We start from the raw sequence: 13141 nt of genomic DNA on the forward strand, positions 1-13141 counted from the left end.
GCACCAACCTGAAAGATTTAAAAAGAAAGACCGCAGCGCACCAACCTGAAAGATATAAAAAGAAAGACTGCAGCGCACCAACCTGAAAGATATAAAAAGAAACACCGCAGCGCACCAACCTGAAAGATATAAAAAGAAAGACGGCAGCGCACCAACCTGAAAGATATAAAAATAAAGACTGCAGCGCACCAACCTGAAAGATATAAAAAGAAAGACTGCAGCGCACCAACCTGAAAGATATAAAAAAAAAGACTGCAACGCACCAACCTGAAAGATATAAAAAGAAAGACTGCTTTGCACCAACCTGAAAGATATAAAAAGTAAGACCGCAGCGCACCAACCTGAAAGATATAAAAAGAAAGACTGCAGTGCACCAACCTGAAAGATATAAAAAGAAAGACGGCAGCGCCACAACCTGAAAGATATAAAAAGAAAGACCGCAGCGCACCAACCTGAAAGATATAAAAAGAAAGACTGCAGCGCACCAACCTGAAAGATATAAAAAGAAAGACTGCTTTGCACCAACCTGAAAGATATAAAAAGAAAGACGGCAGCGCACCAACCTGAAAGATATAAAAAGAAAGACGGTAGCGCACCAACCTGAAAGATATAAAAAGAAAGACGGCAACGCACCAACCTGAAAGATATAAAAAGAAAGACTGCAACGCACCAACCTGAAAGATATAAAAAGAAAGACGGCAGCGCACCAACCTGAAAGATATAAAAAGAAAGACTGCAGCGCACCAACCTGAAAGATATAAAAAGAAAGACTGCAGCGCACCAACCTGAAAGATATAAAAAGAAATACCGCAGCGCACCAACCTGAAAGATATAAAAAGAAAGACGGCAGCGCACCAACCTGAAAGATTTAAAAAGAAAGACCGCAGCGCACCAACCTGAAAGATATAAAAAGAAAGACTGCAGCGCACCAACCTGAAAGATATAAAAAGAAACACCGCAGCGCACCAACCTGAAAGATATAAAAAGAAAGACTGCAGCGCACCAACCTGAAAGATATAAAAATAAAGACTGCAGCGCACCAACCTGAAAGATATAAAAAGAAAGACTGCAGCGCACCAACCTGAAAGATATAAAAAGAAAGACTGCAACGCACCAACCTGAAAGATATAAAAAGAAAGACGGCAGCGCACCAACCTGAAAGATATAAAAAGAAAGACGGCAGCGCACCAACCTGAAAGATATAAAAAGAAAGACTGCAGCGCACCAACCTGAAAGATATAAAAAGAAAGACTGCAATGCACCAACCTGAAAGATATAAAAAGAAAGACTGCTTTGCACCAACCTGAAAGATATAAAAAGAAAGACTGCTTTGCTCCAACCTGAAAGATATAAAAAGAAAGAATGCAGCGCACCAACCTGAAAGATATAAAAAGAAAGACGGCAGCGCACCAACCTGAAAGATATAAAAAGAAAGACTCCTTTGCTCCAACCTGAAAGATATAAAAAGAAAGAATGCAGCGCACCAACCTGAAAGATATAAAAAGAAAGACGGCAGACCACCAACCTGAAAGATATAAAAAGAAAGACGGCAGCGCACCAACCTGAAAAATATAAAAGGAAAGAATGCAGTGCAGCAACCTGAAAGATATAAAAAGAAGGACTGCAGCGCACCAACCTGAAAGATATAAAAAGAAAGACGGCAGACCACCAACCTGAAAGATATAAAAAGAAAGACGGCAGCGCACCAACCTGAAAAATATAAAAAGAAGGACGGCAGCCCACCAACCTGAAAGATATAGAAAGAAAGACTGCAGCGCACCAACCTGAAAGATATAAAAAGAAAGACAGTAGTGTACCAACCTGAAAGATATAAAAAGAAAGACTGCAATGCACCAACCTGAAAGATATAAAAAGAAAGACTGCTTTGCACCAACCTGAAAGATATAAAAAGAAAGACTGCTTTGCTCCAACCTGAAAGATATAAAAAGAAAGAATGCAGCGCACCAACCTGAAAGATATAAAAAGAAAGACGGCAGCGCACCAACCTGAAAGATATAAAAAGAAAGACTGCTTTGCTCCAACCTGAAAGATATAAAAAGAAAGAATGCAGCGCACCAACCTGAAAGATATAAAAAGAAAGACGGCAGACCACCAACCTGAAAGATATAAAAAGAAAGACGGCAGCGCACCAACCTGAAAAATATAAAAGGAAAGAATGCAGTGCAGCAACCTGAAAGATATAAAAAGAAGGACTGCAGCGCACCAACCTGAAAGATATAAAAAGAAAGACGGCAGACCACCAACCTGAAAGATATAAAAAGAAAGACGGCAGCGCACCAACCTGAAAAATATAAAAAGAAGGACGGCAGCCCACCAACCTGAAAGATATAGAAAGAAAGACTGCAGCGCACCAACCTGAAAGATATAAAAAGAAAGACAGTAGTGTACCAACCTGAAAGATATAAAAAGAAAGTCTGCAGCACACCAACCTGAAAGATATAAAAAGAAAGACTGCTTTGCACCAACCTGAAAGATATAAAAAGAAGGACTGCAGCGCACCAACCTGAAAGATATAAAAAGAAAGACGACAGACCACCAACCTGAAAGATATAAAAATAAAGACTGCAGCGCACCAACCTGAAAGATATAAAAAGAAAGACTGCAGCGCACCAACCTGAAAGATATAAAAAGAAAGACTGCAACGCACCAACCTGAAAGATATAAAAAGAAAGACGGCAGCGCACCAACCTGAAAGATATAAAAAGAAAGACGGCAGCGCACCAACCTGAAAGATATAAAAAGAAAGACTGCAGCGCACCAACCTGAAAGATATAAAAAGAAAGACTGCAATGCACCAACCTGAAAGATATAAAAAGAAAGACTGCTTTGCACCAACCTGAAAGATATAAAAAGAAAGACTGCTTTGCTCCAACCTGAAAGATATAAAAAGAAAGAATGCAGCGCACCAACCTGAAAGATATAAAAAGAAAGACGGCAGCGCACCAACCTGAAAGATATAAAAAGAAAGACTGCTTTGCTCCAACCTGAAAGATATTAAAAGAAAGAATGCAGCGCACCAACCTGAAAGATATAAAAAGAAAGACGGCAGACCACCAACCTGAAAGATATAAAAAGAAAGACGGCAGCGCACCAACCTGAAAAATATAAAAGGAAAGAATGCAGTGCAGCAACCTGAAAGATATAAAAAGAAGGACTGCAGCGCACCAACCTGAAAGATATAAAAAGAAAGACGGCAGACCACCAACCTGAAAGATATAAAAAGAAAGACGGCAGCGCACCAACCTGAAAAATATAAAAAGAAGGACGGCAGCCCACCAACCTGAAAGATATAGAAAGAAAGACTGCAGCGCACCAACCTGAAAGATATAAAAAGAAAGACGACAGACCACCAACCTGAAAGATATAAAAAGAAAGACTGCAACGCACCAACCTGAAAGATATAAAAAGAAAGACTGCAACGCACCAACCTGAAAGATATAAAAAGAAAGACGGCAGCGCACCAACCTGAAAGATATAAAAAGAAAGACTGCAGCGCACCAACCTGAAAGATATAAAAAGAAAGACTGCAGCGCACCAACCTGAAAGATATAAAAAGAAATACCGCAGCGCACCAACCTGAAAGATATAAAAAAAAAGACGGCAGCGCACCAACCTGAAAGATTTAAAAAGAAAGACCGCAGCGCACCAACCTGAAAGATATAAAAAGAAAGACTGCAGCACACCAACCTGAAAGATATAAAAAGAAACACCGCAGCGCACCAACCTGAAAGATATAAAAAGAAAGACGGCAGCGCACCAACCTGAAAGATATAAAAATAAAGACTGCAGCGCACCAACCTGAAAGATATAAAAAGAAAGACTGCAGCGCACCAACCTGAAAGATATAAAAAGAAAGACTGCAACGCACCAACCTGAAAGATATAAAAAGAAAGACGGCAGCGCACCAACCTGAAAGATATAAAAAGAAAGACGGCAGTGCACCAACCTGAAAGATATAAAAAGAAAGACTGCAGCGCACCAACCTGAAAGATATAAAAAGAAAGACTGCAATGCACCAACCTGAAAGATATAAAAAGAAAGACTGCTTTGCACCAACCTGAAAGATATAAAAAGAAAGACTGCTTTGCTCCAACCTGAAAGATATAAAAAGAGAGAATGCAGCGCACCAACCTGAAAGATATAAAAGAAAAGACGGCAGCGCACCAACCTGAAAGATATAAAAAAGAAAGACTGCTTTGCTCCAACCTGAAAGATATAAAAAGAAAGAATGCAGCGCACCAACCTGAAAGATATAAAAAGAAAGACGGCAGCGCACCAACCTGAAAGATATAAAAAGAAATACCGCAGCGCACCAACCTGAAAGATATAAAAAGAAAGACCGCAGCGGACCAACCTGAAAGATATAAAAAGAAAGACGGCAGCGCACCAACCTGAAAGATATAAAAAGAAATACCGCAGCGCACCAACCTGAAAGATATAAAAAGAAAGACTGCAGCGCACCAACCTGAAAGATATAAAAAGAAATACCGCAGCGCACCAACCTGAAAGATATAAAAAGAAAGACTGCAGCGCACCAACCTGAAAGATATAAAAAGAAAGACTGCAGCGCACCAACCTGAAAGATATAAAAAGAAAGACTGCAGCGCACCAACCTGAAAGATATAAAAAGAAAGACAGCAGCGCACCAACCTGAAAGATATAAAAAGAAAGACTGCAGCGCACCAACCTAAAAGATATAAAAAGAAAGACTGCAGCGCACCAACTTGAAAGATATAAAAAGAAAGACGGCAGCGCACCAACCTGAAAGATATAAAAAGAAAGACTGCTTTGCTCCAACCTGATAGATATAAAAAGAAAGAATGCAGCGCACCAACCTGAAAGATATAAAAAGAAAGACGGCAGCGCACCAACCTGAAAAATATAAAAAGAAATACCGCAGCGCACCAACCTGAAAGATATAAAAAGAAAGACCGCAGCGCACCAACCTAAAAGATATAAAAAGAAAGACGGCAGCGCACCAACCTGAAAGATATAAAAAGAAATACCGCAGCGCACCAACCTGAAAGATATAAAAAGAAAGACTGCAGCGCACCAACCTAAAAGATATAAAAAGAAAGACCGCAGCGCACCAACCTGAAAGATATAAAAAGAAATACCGCAGCGCACCAACCTGAAAGATATAAAAAGAAAGACTGCAGCGCACCAACCTGAAAGATATAAAAAGAAAGACGGCAGCGCACCAACCTGAAAGATATAAAAAGAAAGACTGCAGCGCACCAACCTGAAAGATATAAAAAGAAAGACCGCAGCGCACCAACCTGAAAGATATAAAAAGAAAGACGGCAGCGCACCAACCTGAAAGATATAAAAAGAAAGACTGCAGCGCACCAACCTGAAAGATATAAAAAGAAAGACTGCAGCGCACCAACCTGAAAGATATAAAAAGAAAGACTGCAGCGCACCAACCTGAAAGATATAAAAAGAAACACCGCAGCGCACCAACCTGAAAGATATAAAAAGAAACACCGCAGCGCACCAACCTGAAAGATATAAAAAGAAAGACCGCAGCGCACCAACCTGAAAGATATAAAAAGAAAGACTGCAGCGCACCAACCTGAAAGATATAAAAAGAAAGACTGCAGCGCACCAACCTGAAAGATATAAAAAGAAAGACGGCAGCGCACCAACCTGAAAGATATTAAAAGAAAGCCGGCAGCGCACCAACCTGAAAGATATAAAAAGAAAGACTGCAGCGCACCAACCTGAAAGATATAAAAAGAAAGACTGCAGCGCACCAACCTGAAAGATATAAAAAGAAACACCGCAGTGCACCAACCTGAAAGATATAAAAAGAAACACCGCAGCGCACCAACCTGAAAGATATAAAAAGAAAGACCGCAGGGCACAAACCTAAAAGATATAAAAAAAGAAAGACTGCAGCGCACCAACCTGAAAGATATAAAAAAGGAAAGACTGCAGCGCACCAACCTGAAAGATATAAAAAGAAAGACTGCAGCGCACCAACCTGAAAGATATAAAAAGAAATACCGCAGCGCACCAACCTGAAAGATATAAAAAGAAAGAAGGCAGCGCACCAAACTGAAAGATATAAAAAGAAAGACTCCAGCGCACCAACCTGAAAGATATAAAAAGAAAGACCGCAGCGCACCAACCTGAAAGATATAAAAAAAAAGACGGCAGCGCACCAACCTGAAAGATATAAAAAGAAAGACCGCAGCGCACCAACCTGAAAGATATAAAAAGAAAGACGGCAGCGCACCAAACTGAAAGATATAAAAAGAAAGACTGCAGCGCACCAACCTGAAAGATATAAAAAGAAAGACCGCAGCGCACCAACCTGAAAGATATAAAAAGAAAGACGGCAGCGCACCAACCTGAAAGATATAAAAAGAAAGACGGCAGCGCACCAACCTGAAAGATATAAAAAGAAAGACTGCAGTGCACCAACCTGAAAGATATAAAAAGAAAGACTGCAGCGCACCAACCTGAAAGATATAAAAAGAAACACCGTAGCGCACCAACCTGAAAGATATAAAAAGAAAGACGGCAGCGCACCAACCTGAAAGATATAAAAAGAAAGACTGCAGCGCACCAACCTGAAAGATATAAAAAGAAAGACTGCAGCGCACCAACCTGAAAGATATAAAAAGAAAGACTGCAGCGCACCAACCTGAAAGATATAAAAAGAAACACCGCAGCGCACCAACCTGAAAGATATAAAAAGAAACACCGCAGCGCACCAACCTGAAAGATATAAAAAGAAAGACCGCAGCGCACCAACCTGAAAGATATAAAAAGAAAGACTGCAGCGCACCAACCTGAAAGATATAAAAAGAAAGACTGCAGCGCACCAACCTGAAAGATATAAAAAGAAAGACGGCAGCGCACCAACCTGAAAGATATTAAAAGAAAGCCGGCAGCGCACCAACCTGAAAGATATAAAAAGAAAGACTGCAGCGCACCAACCTGAAAGATATAAAAAGAAAGACTGCAGCGCACCAACCTGAAAGATATAAAAAGAAACACCGCAGTGCACCAACCTGAAAGATATAAAAAGAAACACCGCAGCGCACCAACCTGAAAGATATAAAAAGAAAGACCGCAGGGCACAAACCTAAAAGATATAAAAAAAGAAAGACTGCAGCGCACCAACCTGAAAGATATAAAAAAGGAAAGACTGCAGCGCACCAACCTGAAAGATATAAAAAGAAAGACTGCAGCGCACCAACCTGAAAGATATAAAAAGAAATACCGCAGCGCACCAACCTGAAAGATATAAAAAGAAAGAAGGCAGCGCACCAAACTGAAAGATATAAAAAGAAAGACTCCAGCGCACCAACCTGAAAGATATAAAAAGAAAGACCGCAGCGCACCAACCTGAAAGATATAAAAAAAAAGACGGCAGCGCACCAACCTGAAAGATATAAAAAGAAAGACCGCAGCGCACCAACCTGAAAGATATAAAAAGAAAGACGGCAGCGCACCAAACTGAAAGATATAAAAAGAAAGACTGCAGCGCACCAACCTGAAAGATATAAAAAGAAAGACCGCAGCGCACCAACCTGAAAGATATAAAAAGAAAGACGGCAGCGCACCAACCTGAAAGATATAAAAAGAAAGACGGCAGCGCACCAACCTGAAAGATATAAAAAGAAAGACTGCAGTGCACCAACCTGAAAGATATAAAAAGAAAGACTGCAGCGCACCAACCTGAAAGATATAAAAAGAAAGACTGCAGCGCACCAACCTGAAAGATATAAAAAGAAATACCGCAGCGCACCAACCTGAAAGATATAAAAAGAAAGAAGGCAGCGCACCAAACTGAAAGATATAAAAAGAAAGACTCCAGCGCACCAACCTGAAAGATATAAAAAGAAAGACCGCAGCGCACCAACCTGAAAGATATAAAAAAAAAGACGGCAGCGCACCAACCTGAAAGATATAAAAAGAAAGACCGCAGCGCACCAACCTGAAAGATATAAAAAGAAAGACGGCAGCGCACCAAACTGAAAGATATAAAAAGAAAGACTGCAGCGCACCAACCTGAAAGATATAAAAAGAAAGACCGCAGCGCACCAACCTGAAAGATATAAAAAGAAAGACGGCAGCGCACCAACCTGAAAGATATAAAAAGAAAGACGGCAGCGCACCAACCTGAAAGATATAAAAAGAAAGACTGCAGTGCACCAACCTGAAAGATATAAAAAGAAAGACTGCAGCGCACCAACCTGAAAGATATAAAAAGAAACACCGTAGCGCACCAACCTGAAAGATATAAAAAGAAAGACGGCAGCGCACCAACCTAAAAGATATAAAAAGAAAGACCGCAGCGCACCAACGTAAAAGATATAAAAAGAAAGACTGCAGCGCACCAACCTGAAAGATATAAAAAGAAAGACGGCAGCGCACCAACCTGAAAGATATAAAAAGAAAGACGGCAGCGCACCAACCTAAAAGATATAAAAAGAAAGACTGCAGCGCACCAACCTGAAAGATATAAAAAGAAAGACGGCAGCGCACCAACCTAAAAGATATAAAAAGAAAGACTGCAGCGCACCAACCTGAAAGATATAAAAAGAAAGACGGCAGCGCACCAACCTGAAAGATATAAAAAGAAAGACTGCTTTGCTCCAACCTGATAGATATAAAAAGAAAGAATGCAGCGCACCAACCTGAAAGATATAAAAAGAAAGACGGCAGCGCACCAACCTGAAAGATATAAAAAGAAAGACCGCAGCGCACCAACCTGAAAGATATAAAAAGAAAGACGGCAGCGCACCAACCTGAAAGATATAAAAAGAAAGACTGCAACGCACCAACCTGAAAGATATAAAAAGAAAGACTGCTTTGCAGCAACCTGAAAGATATAAAAAGAAATACCGCAGCGCACCAACCCTAAAGATATAAAAAGAAAGACTGCAGCGCACCAACCTGAAAGATATAAAAAGAAAGACTGCAACGCACCAACCTGAAAGATATAAAAAGAAAGACTGCTTTGCACCAACCTGAAAGATATAAAAAGAAATACTGCAGCGCACCAACCTGAAAGATATAAAAAGAAAGACTGCAGCGCACCAACCTGAAAGATATAAAAAGAAAGACGGCAGCGCACCAACCTGAAAGATATAAAAAGAAAGACTGCAGCGCACCAACCTGAAAGATATAAAAAGAAAGACCGCAGCGCACCAACCTGAAAGATATAAAAAGAAAGACTGCAACGCACCAACCTGAAAGATATAAAAAGAAAGTCTGCACCGCACCAACCTGAAAGATATAAAAAGAAAGACTGCAGCGCACAAACCTGAAAAATATAAAAAGAAGGACTGCAGCCCACCAACCTGAAAGATATAAAAAGAAAGACGGCAGCGCACCAACCTGAAAGATATAAAGAGAAAGACTGCAGCGCACCAACCTGTAAGATATAAAAAGAAAGACTGCAGCGCACCAACCTGAAAAATATAAAAAGAAGGACTGCAGCGCACCAACCTGAAAGATATAAAAAGAAAGACGGCAGCGCACCAACCTGAAAGATATAAAGAGAAAGACTGCAGCGCACCAACCTGAAAGATATAAAAAGAAAGACGGCAGCGCACCAATCTGAAAGATATAAAAAGAAAGACCGCAGCGCACCAACCTGAAAGATATAAAAAGAAAGACCGCAGCGCACCATCCTGAAAGCTATAAAAAGAAAGACGGCAGAACACCAACCTGAAAGATATAAAAAGAAAGACTGCAGCGCACCAACCTGAAAGATATAAAAAGAAAGACTGCAGCGCACCAACCTGAAAGATGTAAAAGGAAAGACTGCAGCGCACCAACTTGAAAGATATAAAAAAAGAAAGACTGCAGCGCACCAACCTGAAAGATATAAAAAGAAAGACTGCAACGCACCAACCTGAAAGATATAAAAAGAAAGTCTGCAGCCCACCAACCTGAAAGATATAAAAAGAAAGACTGCAGCGCACCAACCTGAAAGATATAAAAAGAAAGACTGCAACGCACCAACCTGAAAGATATAAAAAGAAAGTCTGCACCGCACCAACCTGAAAGATATAAAAAGAAAGTCTGCAGCCCACCAACCTGAAAGATATAAAAAGAAAGACTGCAGCGCACCAACCTGAAAGATATAAAAAGAAAGACTGCAACGCACCAACCTGAAAGATATAAAAAGAAAGTCTGCACCGCACCAACCTGAAAGATATAAAAAGAAAGACTGCAGCGCACCAACCTGAAAAATGTAAAAAGAAGGACTGCAGCCCACCAACCTGAAAGATATAAAAAGAAAGACTGCAGTGCACCAACCTGAAAGATATAAAAAGAAAGACGGCAGCGCACCAACCTGAAAGATATAAAGAGAAAGACTGCAGCGCACCAACCTGAAAGATATAAAAAGAAATACCGCAGCGCACCAACCTGAAAGATATAAAAAGAAAGACTGCAGCGCACCAACCTGAAAGATGTAAAAGGAAAGACTGCAGCGCACCAACTTGAAAGATATAAAAAAAGAAAGACTGCAGCGCACCAACCTGAAAGATATAAAAAGAAAGACTGCAACGCACCAACCTGAAAGATATAAAAAGAAAGTCTGCAGCCCACCAACCTGAAAGATATAAAAAGAAAGACTGCAGCGCACCAACCTGAAAGATATAAAAAGAAAGACTGCAACGCACCAACCTGAAAGATATAAAAAGAAAGTCTGCAGCCCACCAACCTGAAAGATATAAAAAGAAAGACTGCAGCGCACCAACCTGAAAGATATAAAAAGAAAGACTGCAACGCACCAACCTGAAAGATATAAAAAGAAAGTCTGCACCGCACCAACCTGAAAGATATAAAAAGAAAGACTGCAGCGCACCAACCTGAAAAATGTAAAAAGAAGGACTGCAGCCCACCAACCTGAAAGATATAAAAAGAAAGACTGCAGTGCACCAACCTGAAAGATATAAAAAGAAAGACGGCAGCGCACCAACCTGAAAGATATAAAGAGAAAGACTGCAGCGCACCAACCTGAAAGATATAAAAAGAAATACCGAACAGAGCACCAACCTGAAAGATATAGTGCACACCAGCGCACTAATTTCATAAGTTAAAAAAATAGTTTAAAAACATTACAAGTGTAAAAAGATGCATTTAAAAACATTAAAAATTTTCCTCATAAGGGATGTGTAGGCCCTGAGCGTTACATAAGTAAGAAGCCGCAGATGAAAGAATAGCAATCCCCCCAAAGTCTTGTTTTTGATGGACTAATATACTATATATTATTTGATATCCTGCATTAGTTATTGAAGAATCTACTAATTTGTATATTTGTCGATTTTCTTTCCATGCCATTATAGTTTTTTTTTCATGGAATATAATAATCTTCTGATTTGTGTAATTTTATATCTATTTGGTGTAGTGCATTGAAAAGAATTGACCAATCTAATGATTTGTATATTTTTATATGGTACCATTTAATTTGGTGCATTGAAAATAATTGAACAGTCTATCGATTTTTATACCATGCCATAGAAAATACAGCCAATCAGAATACAGGAAAGCCGTTGTATATTCGACGGTATTCAACTCAACCTTCTATGGCATGGTATAAAATAGTTACACAACACTTTCTCGTGGTATACTATGGAAAATATCCCACTTGTCACTTGTATTTTCTCGGTATACACACGAGCCTTTAACTCGTGGGATATTCCATAGTATACCACTAGAAAGCGTTGCATAACTAGTATGTATATTTTAATAACATAGCATTCAATTTGGTGCATGGAATGCAACTGAACAATCTATTGATGCTTAATATTTTTATATAATGCCGCTTAATTTGGTTTATTGATTTGTTCACTTTTTATCATCTAATTTGGTACATGGAATATAATTTTGAACAATCTTCTGATTTGTTTATTTTTATATAATCATGGAATTTAATTTAATGCAGATTTGGGATAATTGGGCAGTCTTGATTTTTACATCATTCCATTCAATTTGGTGCAATGGAATATAGTTAAACATTCTACTGATTCTTGTATATTTATATCATGACATTTAATTTGATGCATGGAATACAGCTAAACAATCAACTGATTTGTGTATTGTCATGTCATGCCATTTATTGATTTGGAGCATTGAATATTTAAAGTAATGAACATTCAACTGATTTGTGTATTTTTTTGTTTTCATGTCAAATCATGATTTAATTTGGAGCATAATTGCATATAATAAACATTCAATTAATTTCTGTATTTTTATGTTACACCATTTAATTTGGAACATTTGAACATTCCACTAATTTGTGTATTTTCATGCAGTCACCATTTAATTTGCAGCATTGCATATAATGAACATTAAACTGAATTGTGTATTTTCATGTCATGCCATTTAATTTGGAGCATTGAACATAAGTGAACATTCAACTGATTTGTGTGTTTTCATGTCAAACCATGATTTAATTTGGAGCATAATTACATATAATGAACATTCAACTGATTTGTGTATTTTCATGTCACATAATTTAATCTGGGACATTGAATAAAAAGAACATTCAAGTGATTTGTTTATAAATTGTTCATCTGATGTCAATCATTTAATTTGGGGCATTGAATATAAATTATTAACATTCGACTGATTTGTCTATTTTCATGTCACACCAATATAATCGAACTCAAGTGATTTTTGTATTTTATGTCACCCCTTTAATTTTTAAGTTTTTAATATAATTGTAAATTTAAGTCAGTTGTGTATTTTCATGTCACACCATTTTTTTAGAGCATTGAATATATTTGAACATTTAACTAATTTGTGTATTTTCATGCAGTCACCATTTAATTTGCAGCATTGAATATAATGAACATTCGACTGATTTGTGTATTTTCATGTCACATTATATTTTATTGTAGTATTGAATACAATAAACATTCAACTGATTTGTGTATTTTCATGTCACATAATTTAATCTGGGGCATTGAATAAAAAAACATTCAAGTGATTTGTGTATATTTTTCATGTCGATCATTTAATTTGGGTCATTGCATATAATGAAGTGTTTGTGTTTTTTTTTTGTTTGGCATTCAAGTGATTTGTGTATTTTCATGTCACCATTTAATTTGCAGCATTGAATATAATGAACATTCAACTGATTTGT

The sequence above is a fragment of the Oculina patagonica genome, chromosome 3 (genome assembly GCF_052425735.1).
Source record: "Oculina patagonica isolate OP01 chromosome 3, crgOcupat, whole genome shotgun sequence".
Classification (NCBI taxonomy): domain Eukaryota; kingdom Metazoa; phylum Cnidaria; class Anthozoa; order Scleractinia; family Oculinidae; genus Oculina; species Oculina patagonica.